This window comes from Peromyscus maniculatus, chromosome 12 (genome assembly GCF_049852395.1).
Source record: "Peromyscus maniculatus bairdii isolate BWxNUB_F1_BW_parent chromosome 12, HU_Pman_BW_mat_3.1, whole genome shotgun sequence".
Taxonomy (NCBI): domain Eukaryota; kingdom Metazoa; phylum Chordata; class Mammalia; order Rodentia; family Cricetidae; genus Peromyscus; species Peromyscus maniculatus.
In genome coordinates this window covers 14504022-14525122 of record NC_134863.1, presented here as the reverse complement: position 1 = coordinate 14525122, position 21101 = coordinate 14504022, and the positions used below count along the sequence as shown (strand labels likewise).

At 45.3% G+C, this 21101-nt stretch overlaps 1 long non-coding RNA gene and 1 pseudogene across 1 annotated transcript; both read right to left on the bottom strand.

Moving 5' to 3' along the window:
* Positions 1-8642: 8642 nt before the first annotated feature.
* LOC143268095 (serine/arginine-rich splicing factor 3 pseudogene) lies at positions 8643-9352 on the bottom strand (annotated as a pseudogene).
* Positions 9353-9924: 572 nt separating this feature from the next.
* On the bottom strand, positions 9925-20801 carry LOC143268096 (uncharacterized). The gene is made up of 3 exons (XR_013043683.1): positions 20754-20801; positions 11156-11262; positions 9925-10046 (listed from the first exon to the last, which is right to left on the bottom strand). It is a non-coding gene; the product is annotated as an uncharacterized LOC143268096 (long non-coding RNA).
* Positions 20802-21101: the final 300 nt, after the last annotated feature.

Below are 21101 nucleotides of genomic sequence, written 5' to 3'. Positions count from 1 at the left end.
AAGTGGATCTCTGTAAGTTCAAGGCCAGCCTGGTCTATAGAAACAAGTTCCAGGCCAGCCTGTCTTGAAAACAAACAAAAAGAAAAAGAAAAAAGAAAAAAGAATGATCCTAGGCCTAGGCTGGGCAAGAGTCTGCTGCTGCTAACTACATCCTTTTGCTGGCCACACAGAGCCTAAGAATCTGCCTTTACTGGTAGATGGGACAGCATTGTCAAGCCCACCAAGAAAGGGAAGTCCAAGCATGTTTTTTTGTTTTTTGGTGTTTTTTGTTTGTTTGTTTTTTTTTTTTTTTTTTTGGTTTTGGTTTTTTGAGACAGGGTTTCTCTGTATAGCTTTGCGCCTTTCCTGGAACTCACTCTGTAGACCAGGCTGGCCTCGAACTCACAGAGATCAGCCTGCCTCTGTCTCCCAAGTGCTGATTAAAGGCGTGCACCACCACCACCCAGCTTGCCTTCCTTTTAATACACAGATGTTTCTAGAGAAATGACATTAGGCCGTGAAGATTAAGACCTGAGCCCCTTCCCAAGGGCTGTTAGGCGTGAATACACGGCTCTGGAAAATTCCCAGGCAAATTGTATCAAGCAGAGAGAGGGGAACTATAGCAACTCAAAGCCGTATCGCTCTTTATCCTTACCGTAGCATTGTTCTTACTATCTTGTACGTGTGTGACTGTCTCTTGCTCCTTATTGGAATGTAAACATGCTGGAGAGGGGCTTTGCCTACTTGGGGTTACGTTCCCTCGCCCCGAGAGTAGTGCTTTGCACAAAGTAAGTAACAAACATTGAATCAAGGAATGAATGAATGGCCATGTTCAGTCTTCCCTTGGAGATACAGCTATGGTTGTCTCCCACTTAATGAAGAATCCAGACTCCAGTAAGAGCAAGAGAAACATACCCAAGGCATGAAGCTGGATCTCTCTGACCACAAAGGGCATATACTTTCTCATGCCTCAAGGCCCTCACTGCTCCTCCTTTATACACTCCAGAGTAGCTCTGGACACCTGCTCCCCACCCCCCGCCTCCCACCCCCTGCCTCCCACCCCCCATTTCCCACCCTGCTGCACTGCTGGTTTCTGCAGATTCTAACTCTTGCACAAGGTGGTGTGACTTTCACCCCAAAACTACACCAATACTTGGCTGGCTCTGGCAGTCAGCCAGCGGCATTGTGAAAGCCTGTCATTGTATGAGGCCTCTGGAGGATCTGCCTCCCACCACAGAGGGTATTATGTGGAAACAGATGCTCGCTTAGCGACTAGAAGGGAAAAACATCAAACCACACGTCTTGAAGTTAGTTTTTCTTAGGACAGATGTGTTACTGCCCAGAATGAAATAGCCACAGAAATTTGATTATTTCCTTCAGGCTTTCATGTCCACAGTTCAAACCTTTGTCTCCATGTGAAGTAAGATACTTAAGCAAAAGGCCAGATGACTGAGTTCCCTTAAGTGTGGCTAAATTTTGCTATGTATTATTGCTTAATTATGACTTAAAAAAATTTTTTTTACTGAAATAACTAAACATAAAATCGTATTTTGAGATATAATACTGTGGAAGAGTGGGTCTATCCTGCAGCACCCCAAATCCTGGAACATTCAAGAAATAAAAATGTCTTTGTCTTAGAAGAATAACTCAGTTGTAGAGTGGTACACTGACCCCCATCCCTATCCCTGGTACCAGGAAAGAAAAATAAAATAACAGCCTATGCGTTCTCCAAAGCCTATGCCTATCCACCATTGTCCTTCATCCAAGGCAGCTCTGATGGGAACTGAGGTACCTGCGTCAGTGGTTAACAGCCACCGGCTTCTCCTGCTAGACCCGTGCTGACTCCGTGTCTTTGGACCACCCTTGCATTATTCTCTCTCTCTCTCTCTCTCTCTCTCTCTCTCTCTCTCTCTCTCTCTCTCTCTCTTTTTGGTTTTTCGAGACAGGGTTTCTCTGTGTAGCTTTGCGCCTTTCCTGGAACTCGCTTTGTAGACCAGGCTGGCCTCGAACTCACAGAGATCCGCCTGCCTCTGCCTCCCAAGTGCTGGTATTAAAGGCGTGCGCCGCCGCCACCACCACCCGTCTATTCCACTTTGAACACACTCCCTTTCATGCCCCCCATGTTGGTTAAGCAGCAGTGCAGAGTGCTGGATGTATCGGTGACGGAAGAGTCAGGAGCCATAGTTACCTTTCTAGAGCTTTACTGGGAGAGAGAGGATGAGAGAGAGAGAGAGAGAGAGAGAGAGAGAGAGAGAGAGAGAGAGAGAGAGAGAGAGAGAGAGAGAGACCGCATGGAGGGGGGAATACGGAAGGAGAGAGTGCAGAAAGAGAGAGGGCACACAGGGCACGCCCGCTTTTTAGGCTGGGACGCTGTTGCAGGCTGGTGATGTAATTAAGGATATAATCCTTACACCCCACTCCCCTTTTCTCCCCCACCCCCCACTTGGGCTCTTCTTTCTCCCAGACACTCTCGTTTGTGTTTTATATATTCATACAGGGTTTTATGTAAGTTTATACAATCCAGGAGCCGCAGATGAGGGTACACCCACACCACTTGTCTTTCCGAGACTGGCTCCATTCACTCGCTGTAGCTGTCTTCAGTTACACACATTTTCCTGCACACCACGGAACCTGATTCTTCTGTACAGCTGAAAGGAATTCCACTGAGCATATCTAACCGCATTTTCTCTAAGCAGCTTCTGTTGTTGGCCACCTAAACTAGTCCGCTGGGTTAGAGCTGCAGGAAACGTCCGTGTGCAGACACCTCTGTGACCTGCTGACCTGGGTTAACACCCAGCAGTAGGTAGAGCCAGGTTGTGTGCGGTAGATCTATTTTTCCTGTTTTGAGAACCCTCCAGACTGATTTTCATAGAGGCTGGACTAGCTTTCATTCTCATCAGCAGTGCATAAGGGTTCCTGTTTGTCTACATCTTTGACAGAATTCATCGTTACTTGTTTTCTTATGAACAGTATTCTGACTAGGGTAAGCTGGAGTCACAACAAGGTGGTTTTTTCGGTTGTTTTTTGTTTTGTTTTGTTTTTTTAAAGATTTATTTATTTATTATGTAGTGTTCTGTCTGCATGTATGCATGCAGGCCAGAAGAGGGCACCGGATCTCATGACAGATGGCTGTGAGCCACCATGTGGGTGCTAGGAATTGAACTCAGGACCTCTGGAAGAACAGCCAATGCTCTTAACCTTTGAGCCATCTCTCCAGCCCCCCACAAGGTTTTGATCTGCATTTCTGTGATGGCTACTGTATTAGATGAAGTCATTTGGGAAGAAAGCCTCAATTGAGGAAATGCCCCCACCAGTTTGCCCTGTAGGTGAGCCTGGGAGGGCGGGCATGGTTTTTGTTTTGTTTTGTTTTGTTTTTCTTCCTTGATGATTGAGATGGGAAGGGCCAGCCCATTGTGGGCGGTATTACCTCTGGACAGGTGATCATGGATGACATAAAGGAGCAGCTGATAGTGGGGGGGGGGGCGCGGGCGGGCGGGCGGCACGCCTTTAATCTCAGCACTCAGGAGGCAGAGGCAGTCGGATCTCTGCTAGTTCAAGGCCAGCCTGGTCTACAGAGCAAGTTTCAGAACAGGCTCCAAAGCTACACAGAGAAACCCTGCCTCAAAAAACCAGAGACAGAGACAGAGACAGAGACAGAGAGAGGGGGGGGGGGGAGAGAGAGAGAGAGAGAGGGAGAGAGAGAGAGAGAGAGAGAGAGAGAGAGAGCAAGCAGGATGGGCTTCAGTTCCTGCCTTGACTTCTTTAAGTGACCTGAGAGTTGTAAGCTGAAATAAACCCTTTCCTCCCCAAGTTGCTTTTGGCCATGGTGTATTATCAAAGCAGTAGAAACCCTAAGATGAGCCACATAAGGACAGTGTTCTAGGGGATGGTGTGGGAAGCAGATAAAGAATCCAGGGAACCCTGAACAGCTCTGTGGAGTATTTCTTCTGATGTATCCCGGATGTCACAAGAGGTGGCACACTTTTTAAGTCATGCCATCATTTGGTCTTTGTTGTAACAGATTAGTAACACACATGGCATAGGCCTTTGTACAAAGGAAAGAATTTTGCATTCCAAGACTTAGATAAATAATAGGAATTTTTTAAAGGTAAAAAGGTTCTGGTGAATTCACTGGTTGAGCTCTTACTTTCTATATGCAAGGCTTGAACTAGATCCTTCCCTGGAGAGGGTAAGAAAAGAGAAAAATTCACAGGAAAGGAAGGGAGGGGAGGGAGCGGAGAAAACTTCTCTGAGCCTGCGTAGTTGTTGTTTGTGTTGTTTTCTGTGGTGTGGTGTGGTGTGGTGTGGTGTGGTGTGGTGTGTGTGTGTGTGTGTGTGTGGTGTGGTGTGTGTGTGTGTGTGTGGTGCGTGTGTGTGTGTGTGTGTGTGTGTGTGTGTGTGTGTGTGTGTGTGTGTGTGGTGCGTGTGTGTATGTGTGTGTGTGTGTGTGTGTGTGTGTGTGTCTTTTCCTTGTGGAAATATAGGAGACAGTGCTGACCTCTTGCGTTCTCAGGCTGGTTCTGAAAAGCTCTAGAAATGTTAATGTGGTTGGTTTTTCTCTAATACCACATAAAACTCAGCATTTGGCATTCAGAACACCAAACTGAATGGAATTGGGGCCTTATTCATGTTCTCTACTAATGGGAATTCCAACCACACCCCATGGTCGCGCATGCCCAGCAGGACACTTAGTCATCTCCCCCTAGTCATTTCTGGGTCATACATCCTGCGTGACTCACGCCCCATGGTTGCATGGTCACGTAGTCACACGGACGTGACTTCGTGATCTCTGCACATGTGCGCAGATGCATCCTGGCCTTTATAAGGCAGCACCATGTCTTCCCTCTCTCTCTGCACCTCTCCTTCTGTCTCTCTTTCTGCCAGACCTGGCTTCTCCATCCTATCCCCTCTTCTCTCAAATAAAGCCCATTCTAACTGGTAACCATGGCCCATGACTCTTTCGCTCGTGATTCTTCCACTGAACAACCAGTGTCGTTATCCTTTCATCTACTTCCTATTGGAAACAGTAAGGCAACATTAAAAAGCTGTAAGGGAAGCCAGGCAGTGGTAGCGCACGCCTTTAATCCCATCACTAGGGAGGCAGAGGCAGGTGGATCTCTGTGAGTGTGAGGCCAGCCTGGTCTACAGAGCTACTTTCAGGACAGCTAGTGCTGTTATGCAGAGAAACTCGTCTAGAAAACAAAACAAAACAAAAAAGCTATAAGGGGTCTGAATTGTAACAAGCCCCAGACCTTAGCACAATGGACGCCATGATGGAAGTACCATTCAGGCCTTGGAACCCAGCACACAAGCAGCAACACCTGCAAAAACAAAGACAAAGACCTACTCCATCCAAGTCCACAGTTCTGGGAAAGTCCCTAGATGTACTCACCTGGCTTTTCGGCTTCTGTTGTTCTGCTTCTTACTGACTGTTCTTGCTAACTGTGGTGTGTCAGTCCAGGACATGGTTTCTGTGCTTTAAAGCTCATCCCGAGAAAGGCTCAGACTTAACTTGGGTCCTGAACACCCAGTGTAGTCACTGGCCGGCTAGTAAAGACTCCTATTGCCTTGAACCCATGTCTGAGCAGTCCTCTCCAGTGGCTAGCCCACAACAGGACAATTCTTCCAAAAGCTTTAAGAGACTTTTGTCTCACTTTCCTGTCTTATTTTTCATTTAAACAAACAGAAAAGTGGCGAAAAATTTTACTCACGGAGAGTCTCTTCTCATCTTACTTACAAACTGCTTTAATAACTACCGTAACAATAGTTGGGCAGACAACTGTTTTCTGAATAGCTGTCCTGCTCGAGATCCTGGAGAAGAAGACGCAGTGTCCTCTGGGCCAGAGTGGGTGTGTCCCAGAGCACTTGATGAAGTGCCTGGAGACATCATTCAATGACTGATGCAGGCAAGGCTCCTCTAGCCACACACCTGTGACCTGTGACTATCAGAGACTGGGTTGGTTCGGGCCCTCTGCCCTCTGCCCTCTGCCCTCTGTCCTCTGCAGGCATCATCAAGCACAGACACTTTCCTGATTCAGAGCAAGGCTCAGCTTTCGTATATTCGGTACTGTGTTTCTGGAGTAAGCAACAGATTATTCAGTGGTCAAACCGAGTGATCCACGCAGCAGTTCCTGAAGCAAGTAGTCAGAATCCTGAAGTTTTTCTCTTAACATAGTATGCCAGCTGAAGCTCTGACACATTCACATAGGAAATGATTATATTGTGATCGACAGGATAAGCAGATGGCCATCTTAGCTTGTTTAGGCTGTTGTGACGAAACACTATAAACTGAGTGGCTTACAAAACACAAAATTGCATTGCGGTCCTGAGCACTAGGTAGTCAAAGCTCATGGATCTGGCAAAGGACCGCTTTCCAGATTGTGAGTGGCGGCTTCTAGCTGTGTTCCCAGCAAGGTGCCAAGGAGTCTGCTGGCCATCTATGTGGGCACTGTTCCCATCCAAATGACCCACCTTCCATGCTACAGGTTCAGCCTGTGAATGTTGGGGGAATGCCACCACTCAGAGTGTGCCGTCCGAATGCCTCCCCTCACATGCTACAGTTTCAGCCTGTGAATGTTGGAGAACCTTTGATTATCCTCTGCATGAACCGAAAGAATTATATCTCCAGAGTCAATAGCCTCAGTATCTCCGATGCTGCTGGGGGCTACAGAGCCACCATGTACAACACTCCTTCATTAAAACTATTCCTTTTTTTTTTTCAAATAAAACATCAATTTGTAACCAAAACTTTAATCCCAAGGAATCTCACAAAATTATTACAAAAGACAGCATGAAAAAGAAATCTTGCACAGTTATTCCAAAGTTCAGCTCTTACAATGTACTCTTAAACTGACACTGGAATCTTAAAGTCTTCCATTTCCAAATAAAGAATGCTAAAAACAGCTGTGCCAATTCTTCACAGACTTGGAAAGAAAAATACTCAACTTTATATGGAAAAACAAAAGACCCAGGATAGCTAAAAGAATCCTATACGATAAAGCAACCCTTGGAGGCATCACCATCCCGGACCTCAAACTCTACTATAGAGCTATAGTAATAAAAACAGCTTGGTACTGGTATAAAAACCGACATACGGACCAATGGAATCGAATTGAAGACCCTGACATTAATCCATGCACATATGAACACCTGGTTTTTGACAAAGGAGCCAAAACTATACAATGGAACAAAGAAAGTATCTTCAACAAATGGTGCTGGCATAACTGGATGTCAATATGTAAAAGATTACAAATAGATCCATATCTGTCACCATGCACAAAACTCAAGTCCAAGTGGATCAAAGACCTAAACATAAACCCAGTTACACTAAACTTAATAGAAAAGAAGATAGGAAACACTCTTGAACGCATTGGCACTGGAGACCATTTCCTAAATAAAACACCGACAGCACAGACCCTGAGCACAACCATTAATAAATGGGACCTCTCAAAACTGAGAAGCTTTTGCAGGGCAAAAGACACAGTCAATAAGACAAAAAGACAGCCAACAGATTGGGAAAAGATCTTCACCAACCCCACATCTGACAGAGGATTGATCTCCACAATATATAAAGAACTCAAGAAACTAGACATCAAAGCACTGAACAGTCCAATTAAAAAATGGGCTAAAGAGCTAAACAGAGAATTCACAAAACAAGAACTACAAATGGCTGAAAGACATTTAAAGAAATGCTCAACATCCTTAATCATCAGAGAAATGCAAATCAAAACGACTCTGAGATACCACCTTACACCTGTTAGAATGGCTAAGATCAAAAACACCAATGACAACCAATGTTGGAGAGGATGTGGAGCAAAGGGAACACTCCTCCACTGTTGGTGGGAATGTAAACTTGTACAACCACTATGGAAATCAGTATGGCGGTTTCTCAGAAAATTAGGAATCAAACTACCTCAAGACCCAGCCATCCCACTCTTGGGCATATACCCAAAGAATGCTGATACATACCATAAAGATACATGCTCAGCTATGTTCATAGCAGCACTATTTGTAATAGCCAGAACCTGAAAACAACCTAGATGCCCATCAACGGAAGAATGGATGAAAAAAATGTGGTACATATACACAATGGAGTACTACTCAGCAGAGAAAAACAATGAAAGCATGAAATTTGCAGGCAAATGGATGGAACTAGAAAATATCATCCTGAGTGAGGTAACCCAAACCCAGAAAGACAGTTATGGTATGTACTCACTCATTGGTGGATTCTAGATATAAAATGAACAATCAGACCACAACCCATAGAACCATAGAGGCTATATATATATAGCATGGAGGTCCGTAGGACGACTGTGGCATATAATAAATTTCAGTTTTACTCAAAAAAAAAAAAAAAAAAAACAGCTGTGCGCCCATATATAGCAACCAGTAAGGAATATCTTCTGAAGCCTTCTGGGTGCTGTTCCTACCCTGTACCCGTTTGCTTGTGTTTTTAGAACATATTGAAAGACTGCTTCTTGTTTCACACACAGCTCCACAGCAAATCCTAGCTACTAGAGAATCTACAGCTTTATCAATTGCCGCCAGCTCTTTCTATATCATTAGCACATCCCACTTTAACTGGGCAGGATCTAGGTTTATTTCAGTCTATGAAAAACTAACATTCAAAGCAAATTCAACCTTGCTTAAGGGAGCATTGTAGAGTAACGATTTTTGATATTACATGCTTCCTACAACCCACTTGAAACCGTAGAGAATTACATTGTTATGTGTGTGCCACTGTTCCAAGAGACGAAACAAAACTGAACAGCTAAAACATCTTTAAAATGCACCAAGCCTGTGAGATCTCATGCAAAACTTGAATTTCCTGTGCACACTCCTGTATTTCCTGTGCAAACTGGTCTTCTCCTTCCTTTCATTTGACCTGGATCTGCCACGGGAGATCTAGAGCAGGATCGGACGTCCTGTAATTTCTCTCACAGAGACAGAGACCTTTCTTTTCTCCTATCTCTCAAAAGTGACCTCCTCCGGCTTCGAGAGAAGCTTCTCTTTGAGGAACTGTCCCAAAGTGGAGGACTCCTCCTACAGGAGTCACCTGGAGGGGACCGACCCCAAGAGGGAGGTGGGCCACGATTTCGACGTCTTTTTTCAGCCATTCGACAGTTCCGATCTAACGCCGCAGCCACATGGTGTTCCTCCATCTAGCTTGCAGACAGCATCGGGGCATCTCGGGGATCCACAAACTCAAGGAACACAAAGTCGTGGGGGGGGGGGCTGGTTTCCAGCAATCCACACACTTCAGAGTGTTCCATAATAGCCAAACGCCTGTTCTAATGCAGTCTTGTTCCCATTGTTTTCAAGATTAACCACATAAGCTTTACAGTCCAATGGGTAGGTAGGAATCTCGATGCATTTCTAGATCCTGCACTCAAAAAGCCGAGGCTCAAATCCTAAGGTACCAATAGGCCCACCTGCTCCCCTCCAGCTCTGCTTACACAGATGCTCTCCCTTTCCTGTGTCCACAAAATGGTGCGAAACTATTTTCTGCAGGAAAGGAAAGGGACTCCCGAGGGTCCAGCAGCCAGTCAGTGAAAATCACCATGCAGGGGTGAGCATGGTAGAGCTTTTCCCTGGAGGTCATAGGGGTCTGTTCTTATTCCTAAGGTGAGAACCACTCTGTTTGGACAGTAAAAAGATCACAAAGTGCACGTGCCGGTGTCTGACGCATCACGGAAGCTGGGGGAGGTGAGGGGCACCGGCCAGCGCCGTCAACAGCAATAAGAGCATGAGCCGTCCTCCAAGCCTCACTAGACACTAGGTGTGCTGCTTCTCCTCCCATTGGGGGACTTGGCTGCCACTGTCTTCATCCTCGGAAGCACCAGTGAAGGAATGGATGTGCCGACAAGGTCAGGGCAAGCAGGGTGAGAACGAACAATCCCTTCCTTCTTCCATAGTCCGTACATAGGCTTCCCGCAGAAGGGGTAGCCCAGATTAAAGGTGTGTCTTCCAGCCTCAGGATCCGGATCATGAGTGTGCCCTCCATTTCCGGATTGTAGTTCATTCCAGATAGAGTCAAGCTGACAGCCAAGAATTGCCACCCCACTACACTAACCAGAAAACACTTGGTAAATGACAATCAGCAAAATCGTGATAAACTAATTTTGCTCTGGTCCGGCTTTTCTCTTCTTGCCCACTAGATGGCAGAATGAAGCCACGCTACAGGACATTTGCAAGTCTCCCAAGTTTTAACCGGTCAAGCTATTATTTTGTTTGGTTCCCTTCTTTTATCTAGTGGGAAAGAAAAGTACAGGGCCTTTTCTAGCATATAAAAGAGACATCTTGACTGAGACACTGGAGCTGCCTTAAAGATCCTTCTCATGGTAGCATGCACCTATAACCAGAGCACTTAGGAGTCTGAGGAAGGATGGTGATTACAACACTAGCCTGGACCAAACGGCTTCATACCAATAGACAGACCGTGTCTAAGAAGAACCCCCCTGCCTTATCAGTCCTTCTCTGTCTGCAGCTTCGGTACAGGCTTTAACTTGTGGAGGCAAACTGACTGAGCCATCATACTAACCGAGATGAAACTCCTTGGAGTATGGTGCTGTGCTTACAGCTCCAGCTCACCCCATCTTTACACAGAGACCACATGCTTGGGCCTTCATGTTGTAAGGCGATTACAAATTTATAATTCAGGGCTTAGGGTACAGATCAGTGGATGAGCAGGTACCTAGTATGCATGAGGCCCTAATTAAATCTCCCACACACAAAGAAAGAGGAGAGGAAGACAGAGAAGCGGGGGGGGGGGGGGGGGGGGGGGGGGGGGCGGAGGAGGAGAGGGGGAGGAGGGGGAGAAGGGGAGGAGGAGGAGGAAGGTTGATTTAAAGCATAGTGCATTAAAACAGCTTACCCAAAAAGAGAGCTGAGCTTGCACCTGGAGGTGCAGAACCTCACTCATTTTCTCTTTATTGCTGCTGCTGGTACCTTCTTCATCTCCCACTCTGAGTGTTAAAACACTGGCCTAGGAACTTTGGGAATAATCTACATTCCTAAATCGAATCCTTGTCTTTTGCAAAGTTTTGTTCTGCGAACCAACACTTAAGCCTGTACGTGTCTTGAAGTGCATAAATCCAAGTTACAAATAATCACTAGAGGAAATTGGAATACTTATAAAAATTAAAAGTACTTTGTAGCAAGGCATGGTAGTACATACCTTTAATCCCAGCACTCAAGAGATGGAAGCAGGCAGATCTTGGTGAGTTCGAGGCCAGCCTGGTCTAGATAGTGAGCTCCAGGACAGCCAGGGCTTCATAAGGAGACCTTGTCTTAAAAAAATAAGTAAATGAAGAGATAAAGAACTTTGTAATAAGCTAAGAAAATCAGTTATCAGTCTGCTACCGCTAGACTTGGGAGTGTTTCTCTCTTTCCTCTTTGCCACCACCAAGCCATCCAGACTGAGGGAGACCCAGAAACTTCAGGGCCACATGAGCCACAGCAGCATCAGTTAGCACCGCAAACATCTGGGAGACCTCCGGACAGCTGGAGGCACGAATCACCATCATCCGGGTGACTCTGGGAGAGCTGGTATGAGGCCTTACGGCTTGAAGGGGAACCAGAACTCCTGCCTAACTGTCAACCTGCATAAACTGTGGACACTGGGCAGTGAGCAGGAAAAAAAAAAAAAAAAAACAAGACTGGAACTGCTCTCATCGTCCATGTTGTGCGATCTGGCTACCCCAGAGTTCTGGGGAAGGGAAAGAAAGCTCCCTGAGCAACCTGTCACAACCGAGACAACCAGATTCTTCAGCAGAGGAACTGAGGAGATGGTGGAAAGTGTTGGAGGTGCCTGTTTCCTGGTGGCTTGAAGGCACCCAGGGAGGTTCATTAAATGCTAAACATTTTCCATGCACACAGAAAGAAAAAGAAAAGAAAACCAACTATCAACATGAATACTTAAGGCATTTGTGAGGGGCTGGAGAGAGAGAGCTCAGAGGTTAAGAACATTGCCTGCTCTCCCAGAGGACCTGGGTTTGATTCCCAGAACCCACATGGCAGCTCACAACTGTCTGTAACTATCTCAGGGCCAGGGGATCCAATGCCCTCTTCCAGGCTCCACGGGTACCAGGCACACAAATGATGCACAGGCATACATGCAGGCAAAATAATAAAATAAAGTAAGCATTTTGAAACAAACCTTTTAAAATGTATTTTGCTATTTCATTTAAATAAAACAATCATATTTACTCAAGCCAGAATTTTTTCATGTTTCATATAGGTTTATTTCACACAGAAATGGAAAAGCATCGTTCATCTTTGAAGCCAATTTTAGTTTATCTTACACACATATATGCATCAACAGGATTAGAAGAACCTGCTCCCCAGGTGTATAAAATACTATAGCCATGTATTTTGAGGAATGTATTTGAATTCCCTCTCTAACCCTTTTTCTGCCTCCTATTCAGAAAAACACTCTGCGGTCCCTGGCTCATACAGTCTTTGCCCCTCTATCCACTCATCCTGCCACTGTTGTTCATTCAGGAAATAAAATAGAGTCCACACCAAGCGCCCTGAACTCCTAGACTATGGAACTATTTTCTGAACTACACACTTCAACCCCAGCTCATCCAACTCCAGTTGAACATAACAAGTACCACTGGTTTTTAAAATCTCAAGGAAAGAAACAACCCTAGGTATATAAATCCCAATGCAGTAACTTAATTAATATGAAAGACAAGAAAATATAACTCCTCCAAAAATCGCTAAGACTGCAATAATGGCATCTAGATAGTGAGTTAAATAAAACCCCAGACAGAGAACTCTAAAGAATGATTGTAAGCATGCTCATAGAAGGAAAGAAGGAAATAACCTCCTCAATGAAGAAACACATAAGCAGCTGAAGGAAATAAGGAAGATAATACAACAAATGAAAGAAGAAATTCAACAAGACATAAAAATATTGAAGAAAAACAGGACTAAAAAAAACCCGGTAAGTCTAACAAAAATTTCTGTGGGACATTTCACCAGTTCTCGGCTGTGTCAAGAGGGACTTTCTGAGCTTGAGGAGGAGGTAAAGGGGCTGGAGCGATCAAGCAAAGACGAGGATGGATGTTAAGAAGGCATCAGAAGGAATTCTAAGATACACGTGACACTCTCGCAAAAACAAATCTACAAGTTCTGGACATAGAGAAAGAAAAATCTTGTTCTAAATCAATAGAAAATATTTTCAAAGGAATCATACTATAAAATTCCCCAGAGCAAGGAAGAGAAGTGCCACCCAGATGTAGGAGGCATTCAGGACAGGAAACAGAAACAACCCCCCTCACAGTATTGTAATTCCAACACTAAATATCCAAAACAGGGAAAGTCTGTTGGGAGCAGCAAGAGAAACCCACTAAATCACACACAAGGGCAGGTCCAGGGAGCTGGAGAGATGCCGGCTCAGTGGTTAAGAGCACTAGTTGCTCTTGCAGAGGTCCCTGGTTCAGTTACCAGAACCCACATGGCGCCTCACAACCATCCACGGCATCCAGCAACTGTACACATGATAGACATACATGTGTGCAGGCAAAGCATTCATAAACATAAAATAATAAATCTAAAAGAAATTTTTATGGCAGGCCCATAAGACTAACGACAGATTAGTTTGATCCTTAGATTAAACACAAACTTTAAATGATGCTGGAAGATCTTGGAATGACGTGTTTCAAATTCTGATTTAAATGCTTTTTAAAGAAATTTAGAGGGGAATCGATGGAACTGGATAATATTATACTAAATGAGATAGCTCAGACCCAGAAAGACAAACATCACATGCTTTCTCTCATATGTGGATCTGAGCTACAATTTTTCAGGTTTGTGTGTTTAACCTACAGTACCTGTAAAGGTCAGGTAACAGAAAGGACACATGAAAGTGAGGAGGGAAACAGACCTCAAAGGGGAGTGGATAGTTAACACATGTGAAGGGCATGAGAACTACTCCAAGTCAAGATCTAAGCAGGGACAAGTGGTGGGAAGGAGGTGAGATGGTTAGGCAAAACTAGGATACACCAAAAAATCTTAATGGAAACCCACTATTTGTAAGCTAATTAAAAGATATAGCCGGGCGGTGGTGGTGCATGCTGTTGATCCCAGCACTCGGGTGGCAGAGGCAGGCGGATCTCTGTGAGTTCGAGGCCAGCCTGGGCTACAGAGTGAGTTCCAGGACAGGCACCAAAACTACACAGAGAAACCCTGCTTGGAAAAAACCATATCCATATATATATATATATATATATATATATATATATATATAAATCATATATAAATCATATATCATATATAATAATATATATATATATTAGGAGATTGAACACAGGTTCCCTTAATGGGTGGGCAATGCTTTCCCCTGAAGAGATGAGTTACTCAGAGCCTGGTAAAAATTGCCCCTCTGTGAGTTATTGACCAGGAAGTCCTCAGAGGTCCCCCAAACAACACAAACTACTTCTGTTGCTCTCGGCTGCCCACCACAGCTAGACATTATTGCTGAAGACATAAAACACTTCGGTGGCAGGTCGCAGAGAAATCAGTCAGGAACTGACATGGAAACTTCTTCCCTGCTGGCTAGCCTTCATGTTGGTGGAAATAGGGCCCTGGTGCAGAAAAAATGATCAGCGAATTCACCCAACAACGGGCCATGAATGCTACAATGCTAACCTGCCAGGCAAGATACACTTGTTCATGCAATTATGGCATGACTGCCAGGGAGCTAAGAAGTCACTTTCTGATTGGATTTGAGGTTTGTTCCAGAGGAGGAAATGTATGCCTGGTGTTGTGAACAGAAAAGAATACACGGTTCAGGAGTTTATAGGCCCTAGATGGGAACCGATTGTTGTTTTGTAGTTGTTGTTAAATGGACATGTTTTCAAAGTGCCTTCTAAATAATTGTATCCATAGACTAGTGCTCCTCTCAACCTCGGTCAGAGAAGCCTCTGTGCAGTGAGCAGCTGCCAGTGCAGACTTGGAAGTGGTCAAAATGCTAAGGATAATTAACTGTTGAGTGTTCAGCCCTAAAGGGAACAATATACACCAACAGCCCACACAACCCAAAGTTTGGGGAACATTATAGGAGGGGGAACAGAAAACATGTAAAAGGTGGAGAGGTGGAGGACTGCGAAATGTCCTCTGGATACGACACAGTCATTGTACTCATGACCTCCCAGCAGCTGGGGTTACCTGCCCAAGACCTGAACAAGATCAAGCCAATCAGCATCCCAGCATTGAAGGGAAGCCCATGAAGCGACGATCCTAGCTGAGGAGATATTTGCAATCCATGAGAATTCATCTTGTTTTAGTGTGGTCCTAAAAGTCACCTATCTTCATAGGCTGCCCCTGTTCAGGGGGATGGCCCCACACCCACGTATATGTAAAGAGCACTAATTAGACTCAAGGACTTATAAAAAAGAAAAGGAGATGAAGGTGGAGGGGGTAAGTATTGGAAGGTTCTGAAGTGAAGGGAGGGATTTGAGTTAGATATGATAGAGATATTTTGTAAACATGTATGAAATTGTTAAAGAATAAATTAAAAATATTCAAAAAAGATAACCCCCTATGGAAACCTATTACTTTGTAAGCTACTTTAAAAATAAAAATTAAATTTTAAAAAATGAAAATATTAAAAGAAGGGGCCGGAGAAATGGCTCAGAGGTTAAGAGCACCGGCTGCTCTTACAGAGGTCCTGAGTTCAAGTCCCAGCAACCACATGGTGGCTCACAACCATCTGTAATGAGATCTGGTGCCCTCTTCTAGCCTGCAGGCAGAACACTGCATACATAATAAATAAATAAATAAATAAATAAATAAATAAATAAATAAATAAATAAATAAATAAATAAATAAAAAAAGAAAATATTAAAAGAAATAAAGATGATCAATAAAATGAAACAGAAGGGAGTATGCTCATAGGCACTCTTCCTGGTTAGGGAGGTCTCACCTGTTTACTTTGGTTCTGTCCGTCAGGATGTCGCTGCAGACACATCACACATTTCCTGGGACCTGCAGTGCTACCTCCAGGCAGCTTCAGTCATCATCAGCTGTGCTTCCTTAAAGGCGGCTCTGCGATCTTCAAAGGTTCCTGGGGTCATCTTATTATCCATGCAATTGATACACGGTAATGTCACAAATGAAGAGACTGTCCTCAACTACAGTGCCCGCCATCCTCCTTGACCTCCTGCATAGCTGTGTTCGTACCATCAGCTCTCCTGTACCCAAGTCCCAGCCATATGTCTCTGATACAATGCTTTCTTCTCCTGGGCTGTTTCCTGGAGGCTCTGTTGGTTTGTTTGTTTGTTTTTGTGGTTGTTGTTTTTTGTTTTGTTTTTCTTGACAGGGTTTCTCTGTGAAACAGTCCTGGCTGTCTTGGACCTCGCTCTGTAGACCAGGCTGGCCTCGAACTCACAAAGATCTGCCCGCTTCTGCCTCCCAAGTGCTGGGATTAAAGGCATGCACCACCACCACCTGGTGGCTCTGTTCCTTTTTAATATGAATTAATTAATTTAGATAGATAGATAGATAGATAGATAGATAGATAGATAGATAGATAGATAGATAGATAGATAGATGGTAGACAGACAGTTTGTGTGTGCACACACATGCACATGCTTCATGTTGGAGGGGGTGCATGTGCCATGGTGTACACATGGACTGTAGCGGACAGCTTTGTTGAGTCAGTTTTCTCCTTCCATCTTTACATGGTTATGGAGACTGAACTCACCTTTACTCTATGAGCCACCTCACGGGCCCTTTCTACTGTCCTAACCTATGAGCCTGGGGTCTTTACACAGGACTTGCCCAGTGTAGAGTAACCATTCCAACAGTACCCACAGCTGAAAAGCAGTCTAGGGTAGTGTAAGAATGAGCTGAGGGATGCTCACACGTTAGAGCTTCATAAAGCACGAGACAGATTTAGGGTGTTGCTATTCCTGACATCCTTGATGACAACACCTTGGGGATCGTCATCTCTCTGTTCCCTGGATGCTCGAGTCCACATTCTGTCCCATGTGTCTCATCTCATCACAGGGGCCAGCCTTGGCTACTGACATTCAGTCATATGACCTTCTCCAGATTCTTAGAGTCCTGTTTACCTTGTCCCCGGCGATGTTTCCCAACTGGATGGACCTGCCAAGTGTGGAACTAACCCCTGAATAGACAGACAGATAGATCTGCAAAAGGAAGGGACTCGAACATCTTTTTGGTTCTAACATTTTTATATGTTTATTTTCCTCCATTGCTAACCTTCATGCTTCTGGTTTCCATCAGAGCCTAGAGCAGTGGTTCTCAACCTGTGGGTCTCGACCCTCTTGTGGGTCACACATCAGATATTCTGTATATCAAATATTTACACTGTGATTCATAACAGTAGCAAAATCACAGTTACGAAGTACAACGAAATAATCTTATGGTTGGGGATCACAACATGAGGAACTGTATTAAAGGGTCGCAGCATTCAGAAGGTTGAGAACACTGACCTGGAGCATAATGCCAGGCTCACAAGGACCCCATGTACATGTGGTTTTGTTATTTGTTCATAAGCAGTGGGTGTCTCCTGCTGACATGGTGTCAGAACACAGTCCAAGAATGAGTGCTTGTGAGAAAACAAGACAAGAGTTTTGTAACCTTGGTTTCTTCAAAACACAGAATTGTTCTTGGAATGTGCTTTCATGCCCCTCTCAGTCGTAGAGGAGAGGTGTGAGTTTACTTCGGATTACATTATAACTGGCTATTGTTTATATACCTCTATGGAAAAACATTTTTGTCAGGTGCAGCTTGTCCTTGTGATTCTACACTTTACTCATGTGACTCTTCTTGGTTTTTTTGTTTTGTTTTTTTTTTTAGACAGGGTTTCTCTGTAGTTTTGCGCCTTTCCTGGATCTCACTTTGTAGACCAGGCTGGCCTTGAACTCACAGAGATCCACCTGGCTCTGCCTCCCGATTGCTGGGATTAAAGGCATGCGCCACCACCACCCGGCTCATGTGACTCTTCTTACCCCCTCAGAGTATGAATTGTCTAATGCTCTGAATAAAGTTAGTTATTGCATGAGACTTTAGTCTGCCTCATTTTGAGGCTCCGTTCTCCCAGGTTCCATCGACTTTAGAGCAATAAACAGAATTTTTTTTAGTCTGTCTATTCCTGTATAGTTTGTATTTTCTGGAAGAAATTCAGTTAGGATATCAAGTAGTGTAGTGAAATACAACTTAGTCTGTCTTGTGCTGGGTAATTTATAACGAATGGATGCTTGCTTAGTTCTTGAACCTGGGAAATTTCAGCTTAAGGTACCACCATCTAGTGAGGAACTCCGGCTGAACCATCTCAAGGGGGAAGAGAGTGGGGTGCTATATTGTGTACCCTAATAAAGCTTGCCTGAGGATCAGGGGACGGAGCCAGCCACTTGATTAACATAGAGGTCAGGCAGTGGTGGCACACACCTTTAAATTCCAGCACTTGAGATCTCATGCCTTTGCTTGGGAAGCACACAGGCCTTTAATCCCAGGAAGTAAAATGGCAGAAAGGTATATAAGGCGTGAAGAGACAGGAACTAAAGGCAGTTCATCTGAGACCCTTTCGGGTGAGGACTCAGAGGATTTCAGTCAGAGGATGCGTGAAGTTGGTGAGGTGAGACCTGGCAGTGGCTTGCTTTGCTTCTCTGATCCTCGGGCAAGTTTATTAGGGTACACAATATATCACCACAAGGGGGACTGCAAAGAACAAAGTCTTTTCTTTTCTTTTCTTTTTTTTTTTTTTTTTTTTTGGTTTTTCGAGACAGGGTTTCTCTGTGTTGCTTTGCACCTTTCCTGGAACTCGCTTTGGAGACCAGGCTGGCCTTGAACTCACAGAGATCCGCCTGGCTCTGCCTCCCAAGTGCTGGGATTAAAGGCGTGCGCCACCACTGCCTGGCCCACAAAGTCTTTTCTTACGCCATGAATCCTGGGATTACTAAGGACAACACAAGAGGTTGACTACATTGGGGTTTTCCACCTGAGTTTTGGAGGAGACAAAAAACAATGTCCACTACCAAAAAACTTTCTATGACACATACATATTCCTAGACACGACAGAGATTCTGACTTTGGAGGTTTGTGTAAGGACTGGAAATGTACTTCTTACAAACACCTCAAGTGCTCCTCAGGCAATCCAGCCTTTGAGAACGTTGGTTCTAGAATAATGAGCATGATTAGACAAATCAAGAAACATTTCTGGTGGAACAATGTCTTTTCTTCCACTGTGGGGCAAAGGTTAGCTGATCCAGTTGAGGAATGCCACCACCCTCCCACCCACACCCACCCCTGCCCCTGCCAGGAAGGGTGATCATCTTTACTTAGTTCCTGTGGGTGCCATGGCTGCCAGCAATGCACTAACTAGAGCAGTCCCTGCTGCTGGATTTGTGGGCAGCAACCGCATCTGCTAACATGGCTAGTCCATGAACTTACTGTGCTAACATGAGGGTACCTAAGAGCAGAGGCTGGCTAGGAACTGAAAGGCTCGTTTGGACTAGTAAATCCTCCACAGGACACTCTGTCCGATGGATGTTAACATATGCTGCAAAAATATTCACACTCCTTTCTTTTGTTTAGCCTACCCAAACTTTTTTTTTTTTTTTCAGGTGGGTGCTGGGAAGCAAACGCCAGTCCTCTGGAAGATCATCGAATACTCTTAAATGAGGAGCCATCTCTCCAGCCCACTAGATTTTTGAGTGGGTCTCAGGAATCACAAGATGTCCATAGCTAAGTCGATGGTCCTCCCTCCCTGTAACATGAATTCCTAAATGGTCTTTATAATAAAAAACCTGGAGCCTGATACTGGAGTGAAAGCTGAGAGATCAAAGAAGCAGAACAAGCCACAGCTACCACCTCTTACCTCACGAACTCCTCAGCCTGAAAGCCTCTAGCTGAAAGGGACGCTCCTGCGGAAAAGCCTTTAACAAAAGGGCTCTAGTTCCTGTCTTCTCACACCTTATAAACATTTCTCCACCCAGCCATGTCACTTCCTGTCTCAACCTTCCTACTGCTGGGATTAAAGGCCTGTGTGCTTCCCAAATACTGGGATTAAAGGTGTGTGCCACCACTGCCTGGCTCTGTTTCTCTCCTAGATTGAGTCAATCTCATGTAGTCCAGGGTGGCTTTGAACTCACAGAGATCCAGTCGGATCTCTGCCTCCTGAGTGCTAGGATTAAAGGTGTGTGCCACTACTGCCTGGCCTCTATGTTTAATCTAGTGGCTTGTTCTGTCCTCTGATCTGCAGGCAAAGTTTATTAGGGTACACAATATATCACCACACCTCCTTGCAATAAACTGACGTTACTGGATGTAAAAGACACCTGCTCTGGGCCGGTGAGTCTGCTCACTAGGTAAAGACACCTGCCTTCGAGGCCAAGGAAAGGGAACTTTTAAAGAAAGATTTATTTATTTATTTATTTATTTATTTATTTATTAATTAAATGTGCACTGATGTTTTGCCTGTATATACTCTGTGTGAGGGTGTCCGACGATCCTTTGGACCTGGAGTTACATACAAGTTGTGAGCTGCTGTGAGGGTGCTGGGAATCGAACCCCGCGTCCACTAAGTGTGTGTGTGTGTGTGTGTGTGTGTGTGTGTGTGTGTGTGTGTGTGTGTGTGTGTATGTGTGTGTGTGTGTATTTTGTGCACCACATACATGCAGTGCCTTCGGAGACCCGAAGGGGGCGTTGGGGCCCCTGAACTGGAGTTTGCAGTTGTGAGCTACCAGACGGGCGCTGGGAATCAAGCCCAAGTCCTCCACGAGAGCAGCCTATGCTCTTACCCGCTGAGCCGTCTCTCTAGCTTCAGATGCCGCATTTCTGATCGCAGTGTGCCGGGTGCCCGCTGAGGATCGGGAGTGGGGAGGGGGGGGCAGTACTCCGCGGGGTGCCTCCTTCCGGTGAGAGGTCGGGGGACAGCCTCCTGGCCCAGACCTTTGGGGCGACGGTGGCAGCAACCCCAAGCCGCTTGCTTGAAGCAGATGCTAGCGCGGCGCTGGGCCGGGCCCTTCGAGCCCTTCCCCGCGGAGCACGCCGGGTCTGCGGTCGCGCCATGCCCCGCCGCACCCCGAGTGGCCCGAGCGCGGCGGAGTCTGCCCGGGATCACCTCAGTGGGACCCCCGCCGCCCGGA